The sequence below is a fragment of the Gossypium hirsutum genome, chromosome A05, assembly GCF_007990345.1.
Source record: "Gossypium hirsutum isolate 1008001.06 chromosome A05, Gossypium_hirsutum_v2.1, whole genome shotgun sequence".
In the NCBI taxonomy this organism is placed as follows: Eukaryota; Viridiplantae; Streptophyta; class Magnoliopsida; order Malvales; family Malvaceae; genus Gossypium; species Gossypium hirsutum.
Window position 1 is genome coordinate 36,486,234 of NC_053428.1, and position 12,418 is coordinate 36,498,651.

General features: G+C 31.2%; 1 pseudogene; it reads left to right on the top strand.

Annotated features, from left to right (window-relative positions):
• Positions 1–4,861: 4,861 nt before the first annotated feature.
• Positions 4,862–9,480, top strand: LOC107902497 (probable terpene synthase 9; annotated as a pseudogene).
• Positions 9,481–12,418: the final 2,938 nt, after the last annotated feature.

Here is a 12,418-nt window from a genome sequence, read left to right on the forward strand (position 1 = left end):
AATAGCATAGCTTAATCTTCATCGTTAATTTGAACCTCAACGTTCTTTAAATCATTTAAAAGAGTAATGAATTGACTGATGTGATCTTTAAGAAGCTCACCTTCGTTCATGCGAAATGTAAATAGGCGTTGTTTCAACACTAAACTAGAGATTTAGCCGCATAAAAAGTTTTTAACATTTTCCACAAGGTAAATGAGGTCTTATCCATCAATACCTCCTGCAATACAGTATTAAGAGGCACAACTGGATTGCAGACAAGGTCTTTTCATCAAACTTTTCTCATTCTACTTGATTTAGATTCTCAGGCTTTTTCTCGATACCAACCCTTTTCAGGCCGGTTTGAACTTGAATTGCCATCATCCGACTTGCCACAAATTGAAATTTATGATACCATCGAACGTCTCAATTTCAAACCTTGTTGCTGCCATTTCTGAACCAGCTGATCTATGAAAATTAAACTAGCTTTGATACCACTTGTTGGGGATCGATCCGATTAAACAACGAATAAGTAAAGATAGCAGAAGAAATTGCGAAATTGAACAGACAAATTTAACGTGGAGAAACCCCTCCAAAGAGGATAAAAAACCATAGGCAAAGATAATTATACTATAATGGAAAACGAACGAAGAGTACAAAAGATGGAGATAAAAAACTAAACATCGAAAACAAAGAATCCTCAAAATGTAAATACAAAATTCTCAAAAAGTGTTGTAAGTTCTAATCTCTAGTGGGTGGGTTTTCTAAAGTTGTAAGAGAGCCTATTTATAGGCTAAATTCATAGGTCAAATAATAATAAAATAATCTAGACTAAATTATTTCTCAAATTTGATTGAAATAGAAGTCACACTCAACAGAAGAAGATAGGGACATGAAGAGAAATTTTAGAAAAATAAAAGAATTTAATTGTTTTAAAATAAATTAATTAAATAAAGTAGCATAAAAATATATTTTTCCCTAACTTTCGTGATAACTCAAACACAAAACCTAAGGAACACAGAAACTTAACCATTGAACCACTAGAGTCATCGTTAACACAAGATTACACAGAATTAAACTTAGGTTGCATGTTCACATATAAAGGTTGAATCAAATGAATAACAAAATTTTCTAGAAGTGGGACTTCAACCCTTAATCTCAAACACACAATTAAGGCTCTAAAGAAAATATATATTTAATGACAAAATTTACCAGGCAAAAGTTTAATTTTTAGGGTGTTACAACTTGAAATTATTATGGAAGTGATATCTTATGCTGATTTTTAGTCTTCTTTTATAAAGAAGAGATTAGATTATAATTCTTATGTAAACAAAACTTAAGTAGTATATAAACTTAAGTTTTTCCTAAGGTAAGGATAACCAAGAGTTATAATCGTTTGATATAGCACATATTTGTTGAAGTGAGGCATGTGTATGTGTGCATTATTTCTGTAAGCAATTAAGAGAGTCTCTTGAGTTACAAAGCTAAGTTTTTGAGGAAGAACTTTCTTTAATATGAAAAAAATGTATATATACCCTTTTAATTTAACTATTTTTTATGTTAATGTTTCTAAAATTTTACGTTTAAAATAAACATTTAATTATATAAAAAATTTAAAAAGTTAATTTATCCATATAAATAATTAATTATTTATTTATATTTTATCTATAACAACTTGTTAAGTGAATACTTTAAAATTTTTATGTTTCAAATAAATTGTTAATTAAATAAACAAAAGTTAAAAAATAATTAATCTGTTAAATTTAACTTATATAAATAAATAAATTATTTAATTATCTTTAAAAGAAGAAAAAATATAGACATTAGATAAAAAAAATAGAGGTACACTACTTGTCTTAATATTGATGCTTGTGTAGCTTATTATATCTATAATTTCATGAGATAATAGAAATTTTGGAACGTGATTGAAGATTAAATTTTTATATACTAGAATTGAGGATTTTTAAAAATAAAATACTTTTCTTACCTATTTTATAATTCATATTTGAAATTTGTTACAACCCACTTTATGTTTTTTTAAATATTATAATTGATTAAAATTAGTATATAATTTACATTTTTTAAGCTCTCAGCGTGAATATTGGTTAGTAATTTTTTTAAATATTTCTTTTGATTACTATTAGAACATCCGTATTAAATTTTTGGGTAATCTACAAAAATAGTAACTTTTGTTTGTTTCAGGTTACATTTTGTCACTTATGTTTGAAATGTTACGTTTTAGTCACTTATGTTATTATTTTGTTATGAAGTGATCACTCTACCGTTAAGTTCCGTTATCTCTCTAACGGTAATCCTACGTGGCAGTCCAACTAGATTTTAAGTGCCAACTTGGATTTCTAAATGGGATAAAAATATATTTTTAATTAAAAATTTAATTAATTAAAATTTTCAAACCTAAACCTTAACTAAAAAAAATTGTTCATATCCTCTTTTTAATTTTTCTTCCATCTCTTCTTTTTTTCAATAGTTTTTTTTTCCTCATTTGATTGGAAAAACTATTATTAAGATCAAAATAGTTGAAATCAAATTGACTGCTTCATAAAGTTGAATTCAATAGAAGGTTCAGGTATGTCTTCTTTGTATTTCTCTATCTCTTTTATTCAGTACTGAAAAACAAAAGATTAGATTTTTTATTGTTTAATGAAAACCCTAAATTAGAATTCTTGATATTTTCTTCTACTTTTTAAATTGTTTGTAAACATGTATTTTATTTTGTATCAATAGACATCCCATAAAATACAACCAGAAACATGTTTCATTCAAACTAATTTTAAAATTTTCAGAAAAGGGTTGTTACTTTCATTGTTCTTGTTCCTAATTATTATATTTTCTAGTTCTTTCACAGTTCTTGAATAATTGGTTTCTCAATCAAATTTTTTCTGATCTGAATAAACTTGTATGTTCACAATCTCTTTGAGGGTATTCCAGATTATTCTTTCTTATTGCTGATTTCAACTATTTTGATCTTAATAATAGTTTTTCCAGCCAAATGAAAAAAAAAACCCATTGAAAAAAATAAGAGACAGAAGAAAAATTAAAAAGAGGAGATGAACAGTTTTTTAGTTAAGGTTTAGGATTGAAAATTTTAATTTATTAAATTTTTTACTTAAAAATTTATTTTTATCCCAGTTAAAAATCTAAGTTGGCACCTAAAATCTAGTTGGACTGCTACCTACAATTACCGTTAGAGAGATAACGGAACTTAACGGCAAAATGATCACTTCGTAACAAAATAATAACATAAGTGACTAAAACGTAACATTTAAAACATAAGTGACTAAAATGTAACCTGAGACAAATAAAAGTGACTATTTTTGTAGATTGCCCTAAATTTTTATAACAAAAAAATCAGATATGACACATGTCAATTTTAAATTACTACTTGCTAAAATTGTAGGTCAAAAAAAAAAAAGAAAAAACCTTTCCCGTTTTTGTAGAAATTTCCAAAATTTAAACAAGATAAAATAAATTGAGTGGGACACAAATATTTTCAATGTTCCACAATTTGGGTTGCTATGTGTCGGACTTCAATTTTCCTTTAGTTGATTGCTATTTAGATTTATATGAAACTCCTAATGACAATTGTAACAAGTAAAATTATTATAAAATTGCTTTTTTTATGTTTTATTTTTACTTATTTTATCTATAGCAAAAACAATTAGAAAATATAAAATATACTCTTTACTAAATTAATTATCTATAATCATTTTTTATCTTAAATTTTAGTAAAATTAATTCTGTTCTTAAGTGAAATAAAAATAAATAAATTTTAGTTAAAATATTATTTTAATAAAATATTTAAATTTTATATAAAAAAATATTAATTATATTTTATTACATGAAAATAATCTTTAATAAATAAAATGACACTTGTAAATTTTATTAATGATACAACCAAAGTATCTCTAATTAATAACATTATTAATATATTATAGTTTTTAATTTAAAAATATTAGAAAATCAAATATGATCTATGAAAAAGATTTATTGGATTTAGGCTCAAAATTTAATTCTTTTTTTATGTTTTTTAATCCACTTTACTCCATTTTTGGGTAAGCTAGAAATTAAGGTCACTAAATTATTAGTATATTCACGTTTGGGTCACTCAGCTTAAAAAAGTTACAAAATGATCACTACACTATTCAAAAGTTTTTATTTAAGTCATTAAGCTTTTAAAGTCTTTGTTATATAGCCTTCTCTGTTCGCACCGCCTGCACCAATCAAAAGTTCTCCTTTCCTTTCTCTTTTAAAATTCATTTTTTTCATTAAACAACTTTAAACTTTAAGAATCTGTGAACCAAAATCTAGACAATTTTCCTCTCAAATCTTCGACACTAATCAACTTAGATCTAAGGTATGTTCTACTTATTGATGAGTATTGATCTATTGTACCAATCATCGAATCAATGCTTTGGATCTCGCTAGCCGAACTTTAAAAAAACACACTCAACACAATTTCTTAAAGAAAAACTTTTGAATAGTTCAATTAGCTAAATGAAAACTTTCAATAATTCAATAATCAATTTATACCTTTTTGAAATTGAGTGAAGATAATGTAACTTACTAACAGTTTAATCATTTTGATTATTGTTAATTTTATTTTGTAATTTTAATTCCTAAATTTAATACTATTTATTGCATACCGACTTATTTATTTATCTTTAACTAACATTTGAGTTTAATGTGGACATAGTAGAGTTGGGTTCCACTAAATATTTTTATTTGAGCCTACTTTTTAGATTGATATTTTTATTTATAACTAAATGCAAATAATTTTCTAATAAAAATAAATTTAAATAAGATGAAACTGAATTTACCTAAAATATAAAATAAATCCATAAAGATATTGACAGTCCACAAACTCCATATAAAGACATCCAAGCTCAAATAAGCTCCATAGCAATTCAAAACTTACAATATACTCAAGGAATAAGCAAATCTCAAACTTATTTCTCAATGGAACCAACATCCCAATCCTTGAATGAAGAGCAACGTCGAACCGCTAACTATCATCCCAGTATTTGGGATCCCACCGCCATCCTATCCTTTACCACTCCATACACTGTATGTTGTTTTGCATGCTAGGCTTGTGATAAATGTTATTATAAATATATGTTGCATGTAACAGCCTTTTTCTTTTGAATTTTAGTACGAACTCTATGCTACACAATTGGAGGATCTGAAACAAAAGGTTATGAAATTGCTTGCCTCAACGAAAGACACAACTGCCTTGTTGAAGCTAATAGATTCAATGAAGAGGCTTGGAGTGGCCTACCATTTTCAGGAACAGATTCAACAGGCTTTCAATCAATTGAATTCGGATCTAAATCTTGTCTCCAATGATCTTTCCACAGTAGCATTGCATTTTCGGCTCCTACGAGAGGATTGTTATCCTATTACTGCAAGTTTGTTTGTTTGTTTCTGGATGCTTCAGAATTGTTAGCTTATTAAGCACGGTCACGTTACAAACAAATTATATCCTTTTCTTGTAACACCTTAAACCCGGCCTAAAAGTTTAAACTGAATCCCGAATGCTATATTAATCATCGAATTGATCGTAGGAAAATTTTACCCAAAACAAATTGTCTCAAATTCCACTACAACATTTTAAAGTTTAACAGACCGAAAATAATTAAAACGGTAGCTTCTAATCAAAAAAGTTATAGTTAAGTTTAATAACTGTACAAAATAAAAAGTTCGATTGAAAATTTAAAAATAAACTTGTACCACAGTTTTATAAAACCCTTTAGTTCAAAATCAAATAACGAAATAGAAACTGAAAATAAGAACTGATAATTTATTGTTCACCGAGACTGTCCGAGACCTTCGTATATCGAGTCTAGCGCCAAAATTTAAAAATGTACCTGAAAGGGGAAACACTAAAGGGGTGAGCTACATGAGCCCAATGTGAGTTCATAACGGGACTTAAAACAGAATTACAAAACTCAGTTCCATAGCGCAATAGACTTTAAGATACAAGTAGAAACAGATACCAGATAAGGAACCAATGCCCCGACACGCAATCAGAACAGAGCACACCAAGTACAAACAGAACACTTAACACACTTGTTGTTCAGACAAACAGAATGCAATCAGATAATCTTACACCCAAACAGATGCACATGAATGTAGTCAGGTACCAAAACCCACCCATCCAGCCAACACACCTCTCCGTCCCCTGATCACACCCCAAAAGAGCTGTTAAAGCTCATCCAACTAATCACACCAATTAGGACCTCGAAAGGCCCATCCAACCCTACACTCTATGAATGTGGGCTATGCCACTCAGAATATTATACGTAGCAAAGCTAGCGTATATGCAGTACAGTGCAATATGGTAGTCTGTTGTACAGTCATATTGCAGTTTAAACTGTCAGATCAGATAAGGGTATGCAACAAAGCTGACGTACGTGCGGTACAGTGCGGTAAATCACTGTACAAATAAGCTTGCAGTTAAACTGCCAGATCAGAATAAAAACAGTCTTCCTTCTCTTCACAACCCAACCCGAAGTACTTTATGCAAGTGCATCCATGCATTCAGTCCCACGGAAATAATAAACACGTCAACAGACAATCAGACAAAAGCAGATATGCACACATGCCCAAAAAACCAGATTCAGAATCAAACATCCCCTACAATAGTCGCAAACAACATATAAGCAAAATACATGGCCTCAGAAACCGAAAACGTAAACACCCTCACTAATACTTAGCCAAGGGTCGCAATACTCAAACATATTTTTAGATCAAAAACATACACAAACTAAAATTTGGTGTCTTAGTACCTCACGGTCATGTGCACCAGTCGTGTGGAAAACTTGGGTTGTGTGGGGGGTAAAAAATGCCCGTGTGGAGGGAGGCACACGCCCGTGTGGCAGAGGCACATGCCCATATGAACCGGGGACACTGTCGTGTGAACGGGCCGTGCAACTCACTGTCCAATTGTGCTAAAGTAGAATACAATGCAGACACGGTCGTGTGAGGGTCTCACACGCCCGTATGGGATCCCTAAATCCCCAAATTAGCCACACGGCCGTGTGGCGCCAAAACACCAAAATCCCTAATTCCCAAACATATATCCCGTGTGCCTAGGGGACACGGCCGTGTGTAAATCGATAAAAATCCCCAAATCGTCCATACGGCCGTATGGCTAGGCTGTGTGGCACCAAATCTTGCCCAAAAACCCTAATTCCTAAATACACACGGCTGTGTGAATCAGCATACGCCTGTGCGGCCACTCGTGTAGTCTCGAAACCACCCTAAAACAGCCCCAAAAAACATGTTTTCACCCACGAAGCACCTCTCAGCCCTCGATAGTTCAAAGTTATACCAAATCATACAATTCTAAGCAAAAACCAATAGTACAACATCGAAAATAATAGGTTTGTGAACGCGCACACACACTGTTGATTTTTCGATAAGTCGGATCAAAATCTACAAATAAATTAGAAAAGGTACAAAACCCACACGTGATTTGCAATCGAGGATGCCCAAACACTGACTCGACGACGAGGAAGAAACTCTCCAAAAGCCGCAAGCAACACCGATTTCAAAAAAATATATATGGCAAGAGAAAAAGAAAACAGAATGTCCAGAAAACAAAATAATTTCGAGATAAAAGTAAAATAAAAATAAACAGTTGTAAATATTAACTTAAAATGAAACGAAATAAAATATTTTTCCAAAATGCCCACACAAAGACTCGAACAAGAACCTTGAGGTATAATAACGCTCACTAAACCGCCAGACCAACAAGCCCATTCTAACACTTTAACATGCAACTAACCACAATAGCACACCCTATACTTAGACCCTAACCATAAAACTCAAATCTTCTAACCCTAAAATTCAGGGTTTACATTTCTTGTTTTCTTTTTAACTACTCCTGCAAAATTAAACAGATGTGTTGGAGAAATTTAAAGGTGAAGATGGGAGGTTCATGGGGAGCTTATGTGAGGATGTTGAAGGGCTTTTGAGATTGAATGAAGCTTCATTCATGGCAATACAAGGCGAAAAAATCCTTGAAGAAGCTAAGGCTTTTAGCAGTGAAAATCTCAAGAATGTAATAGCGAAACTAGAGAAAGTTGAGGCTAAGCAAGTTCAACGGTCATTGGAAGTTCCACTTTATTGGAGGATGGAAAGGATTGAAGCACGAAACTTCATTGATTCCTACGCCATGGATGATTCAAACAGCTCAGTTTTGCTTGAGCTGGCCAAGTTAGACTACAATCTTATCCAGTCAGTTTACCAACAAGAACTGAAACAATTTGCAGAGTAAGATTAATTTACTTCTAATATATGGTTTTTATTTTCGAAATTGTTTTTTTATTCATTGGATAAAAATTAGGTGGTGGAGGGAATTGGACTTCAAGGAGAAGCTTAGTTTCAGCCGAGATCGATTGATGGAAATATATTTTTGGGCTACCGGTTTGAGCTTTGAACCCCAATATGCCAAATGCAGGATTTGCTCCACTAAGTATGCATGCCTAGCAACTGTAGTTGACGACATCTATGATATATATGGATCGCTTGAAGAACTCGAATGTTTCACCAAAGCAGTCATCAGGTAATATATAGAGTCTTTCTTTTATAATATTTTTATAGCAGCCAAAATTGGGTTATTGATTATATGGATTTGCAATAGGTGGGATGTGAAGGCCGTCCAAGAACTTCCAGGGTACATGAGAGTAATGTTCTCAGGCATTTTAGACTTTACTAATGAATTAGCCCAACAGACCTTGAAAGACCATGGCCTCGACGTTCTGCCCTACATCAAAGAACAGGTAACAAGGAGAACTTGAGAATTAACATTTCGTAGAATTGGCTCTGATTTGTTGTTGTTACTTTCCAATTGCAGTGGGCTATACTTTGCAGAGCTTATATCACAGAAGCTAGATGGTTTTATGGAGGTCAAACTCCCACTTTCGATGAATATATTAAAAACGCATGGATTTCAACTGGAAGTCTTGGAGGGTTAGTTCTTCTTTGTTTTGTGGAGACAGACTCCATTGGTAATCAATTTCCAAATTGTCTCAAGGATTATTCTCAATTATTTTACTGGTCATCTCTCATTACTCGACTCAGTGATGATCTGGGTTCTTCCAAGGTTATATCTTCATTTGCAATATATAATTTTTCTACAGTTACTAAATTCTAGATGTGCTAAATTTGTTTCATTTTAAAGGCTGAGATGGAGAGAGGGGAAATACCGAAAGCAGTGCACAGTTACATGATTGAAAAAAGAGTATGAGAAGAAAAAGCACATTGTCATATAAAAGAACTGATAAGCAATTCATGGAAGAAGATCAATGAAGAAATTTTGAACAATCGTTTTCCTCGAGTTATTGTGGATTTATCTAAGAACTTGGCTCGAACTGCTCAATGCATGTACCAGCATGGTGACGGACTTGGGACATCAACTGGTGTCACTAAAGATTGTATTGTTTCATCAATTCTTAAGCCTATTCCAATATAGATCACCGATATACTTGCTCTCATTTTTATGTTTTCAATTTAAGTAATTTAATTTGATAAATGCATGCATTTGAATAAAGAGTTAATATTATTAAATCTTTGTTTTATTTTAAATTAATTTTATATTTTCTTAAATCTGTAATATTCTTAAATTGAAGGCTAAATTAGATGTATATGTCAATTTTTTTAATTGATCTTTTAGGCTGTTTTTTTTTTAATTAGGGAAATAGACCGATTTTTGAGAGAGTGTGTGAAAGCGCGTCCAGCTAGGCACTCTTTCACACTCTCTCTCATCGGTATTTTTTAAAATTTTGTTAAGGTTAAGATTTTTTTAAGAATTAGGGTTTAGTGTTTTAGGAGTGAAACCGTGAAATTTTATTTGTAGATTTAAGGGGGTGGGGATGCGATGACTCGTCTCAAAACACATACATTTCATATGTCATGTCGGGATAGAACCACAACCTCATAAACTCGTCTTATGGACTTTAGGTTTCGGGGTGGCAGTGTTTGATACAGTCACGGGTCGAAGTCTCAGTGGAGGTCCCAATCGGCAACTGTGATGTGGTCAAGGGTTCAAGTATTACCAGGGGCCAGTTGACGTTTATTGTGCGGTCATGAGTTCAAGCTTTTTAGATACCCGCAAATGATGCCTTATATATATCATACATAAGATTTAGTTCATAATCATTGTTGACACCATTTTTTGATGGAAAACGGGGTCGACTTGGATTTTGAAAAAAAGAATGAAAACGGGAGTCGCCACCAATCCTTTTTTGATGAGGTGTGATCGGGTCACCTCAAAAAGTGGTTGTTTTTAATAAATGATTTAATTTTATTAAAACAACGATTTTGGTCTACGAAATTCAGAAAAATGAATTCGGGAGTCGGTTACGCACGAGGAAGGATTAGCACCCTCGACACGCCCAAAATTCGTACCTTAGTTGATTACATAATGTCTTAATGTCGAAAATTGAGAATTTTGAAAATTTTTTAAAAAAATACGATCCTTATATTAAAACATAAAAAAAAATTCAGGAAAAGGGACATATTTCACGTTATCTGAGAAAAAAGAATCATATTCAGTAAGTTAGGACACAATGTCTCGAATTCCCGATATCGTTTAAAACTCGAATTTGAAAAGATTCATGTAATAAAGTTTAAAAGAATATTCAATTGTTTAAATCAAATAAAGAAATCGCAACCCAATACGTTAGGGCACAATTTCTCAAAATATTAAACATTGAATATTGCATTTATTTCGAAAAATCCTTGTCTCGAGAAAGCAACGTGTCACATCCAATGCGTTAGGACACAACATATTAAATTCTTGATAACGAGCTTTTTATCATTTTTTAAAGAGTAATCTCGATTATTTAAATTCAACGAAGAAAGTCGGAACCCAATGCATTAGGGCTCGATTCTCTCGAAGATCTAAATATCGAATATTACTTTTATTTTGAAATTTCATTTTTGGCCAATCCGATTGAAAAGATACGATGTGACAACAATGATGATAATGTAAGTAAAATAACACGAGCAAAACATAAGATAAATAAATAATAAAACGAAGAAAACAATCAAAAAGGCACAATAACAAATAATAAACAGATAAAAACTAAAACATGAATAACAGGCATATAAACAAATAAATAAATGAACAAAAAAAAATTATGAAAAGATAAAAGACATATATATATGTACAAAATTATGAAAATATAAAAAAAACATATGTGTGTACACATGAATTATAAACCATAGAAATATCATAAGAAAATATAAATTTTTAAAATATAAGAGTATGTATAAATACATATATGCATATTTATGAAAAATAAAAGAGATACATGTAAGTACGTATATACATAAAAAATTTAAAATGCAAATATAAATATATTCATGTATATAAAAAAATAATAAAAGGTGTATATATATGCATGTAAATATTAAGTATGTACATATTATAATATATATATAAACTATATATATAAAAAAATATGGTAATGAAATATATACGCACTATATATATATTTAAAGCATTTAGAAATAAAAATATACACATATATTATAAAGTACACATGCGTGTATGTATGTAAGTATAATAAAAAAATAATAATAATAGTAATAATAATAATAATAATAATAATAATAATAACTATATTAATAAAATAAACTAAAAACTTAAAATGAAAGATTATGGATTAAATTGAAAATAATTGAAGTTTCAGGGGCAAATCTGAAATAAACAAAACACCAATGGATCGAATGGAACATGCAGTTAACAGTGGAGGACCGAAAGTCAAATTAATCCCTCTGTCCAAAACTCCACGCAGCAATGGATTAAAATAAAACAAATTCGACATTTTATGGCAAAATTTGAAAACAAACCGCAATGATTTTGAACTGATGGGATAAAATAAAGGATTAAAACGCAAATAACCCATCAGTGTTTAAAACCCTTTTCATCTTCAATTAAAAGCCTACTGCAGCAATAGACACAAAGTTGCTTCATCTTCCTTTTTTTCTTTTTTGTTTTAAAACAACAGAGGGAAGAAAGAGGGATCTGCTAGGCCTTCTTTAAAGCCCTAACTACCGCCACGCCACCGCCGTTCAAGCTTCGCCGCCGACTCCGATTCAGGTAAGTTTCGCCCTTTCCTTTCTGCCTTTTCTTTTGCACCAAAAACAGAGAAGCAAAGAAAAAAAATATAAAATAAATAAAACACAAAGAAAATTACCTTCAAAAATTGTTTTTGATTCTTTGTTTGTATTTCAGTATTTTTCCAATACAAGATTTTTCTCTTTTTAGTACCCCCCATAATAGTAAGATTTTCGGTTTTTATAACCGAATTATTTTTCCTTTTTTACATTATTTTTCTTTGTTGTTGCGCCTGCTTCTTGGCTTTGCAGGTGACCGTGGCCGACAGTGGTGGGGGTGTCAGACGGTATGGGC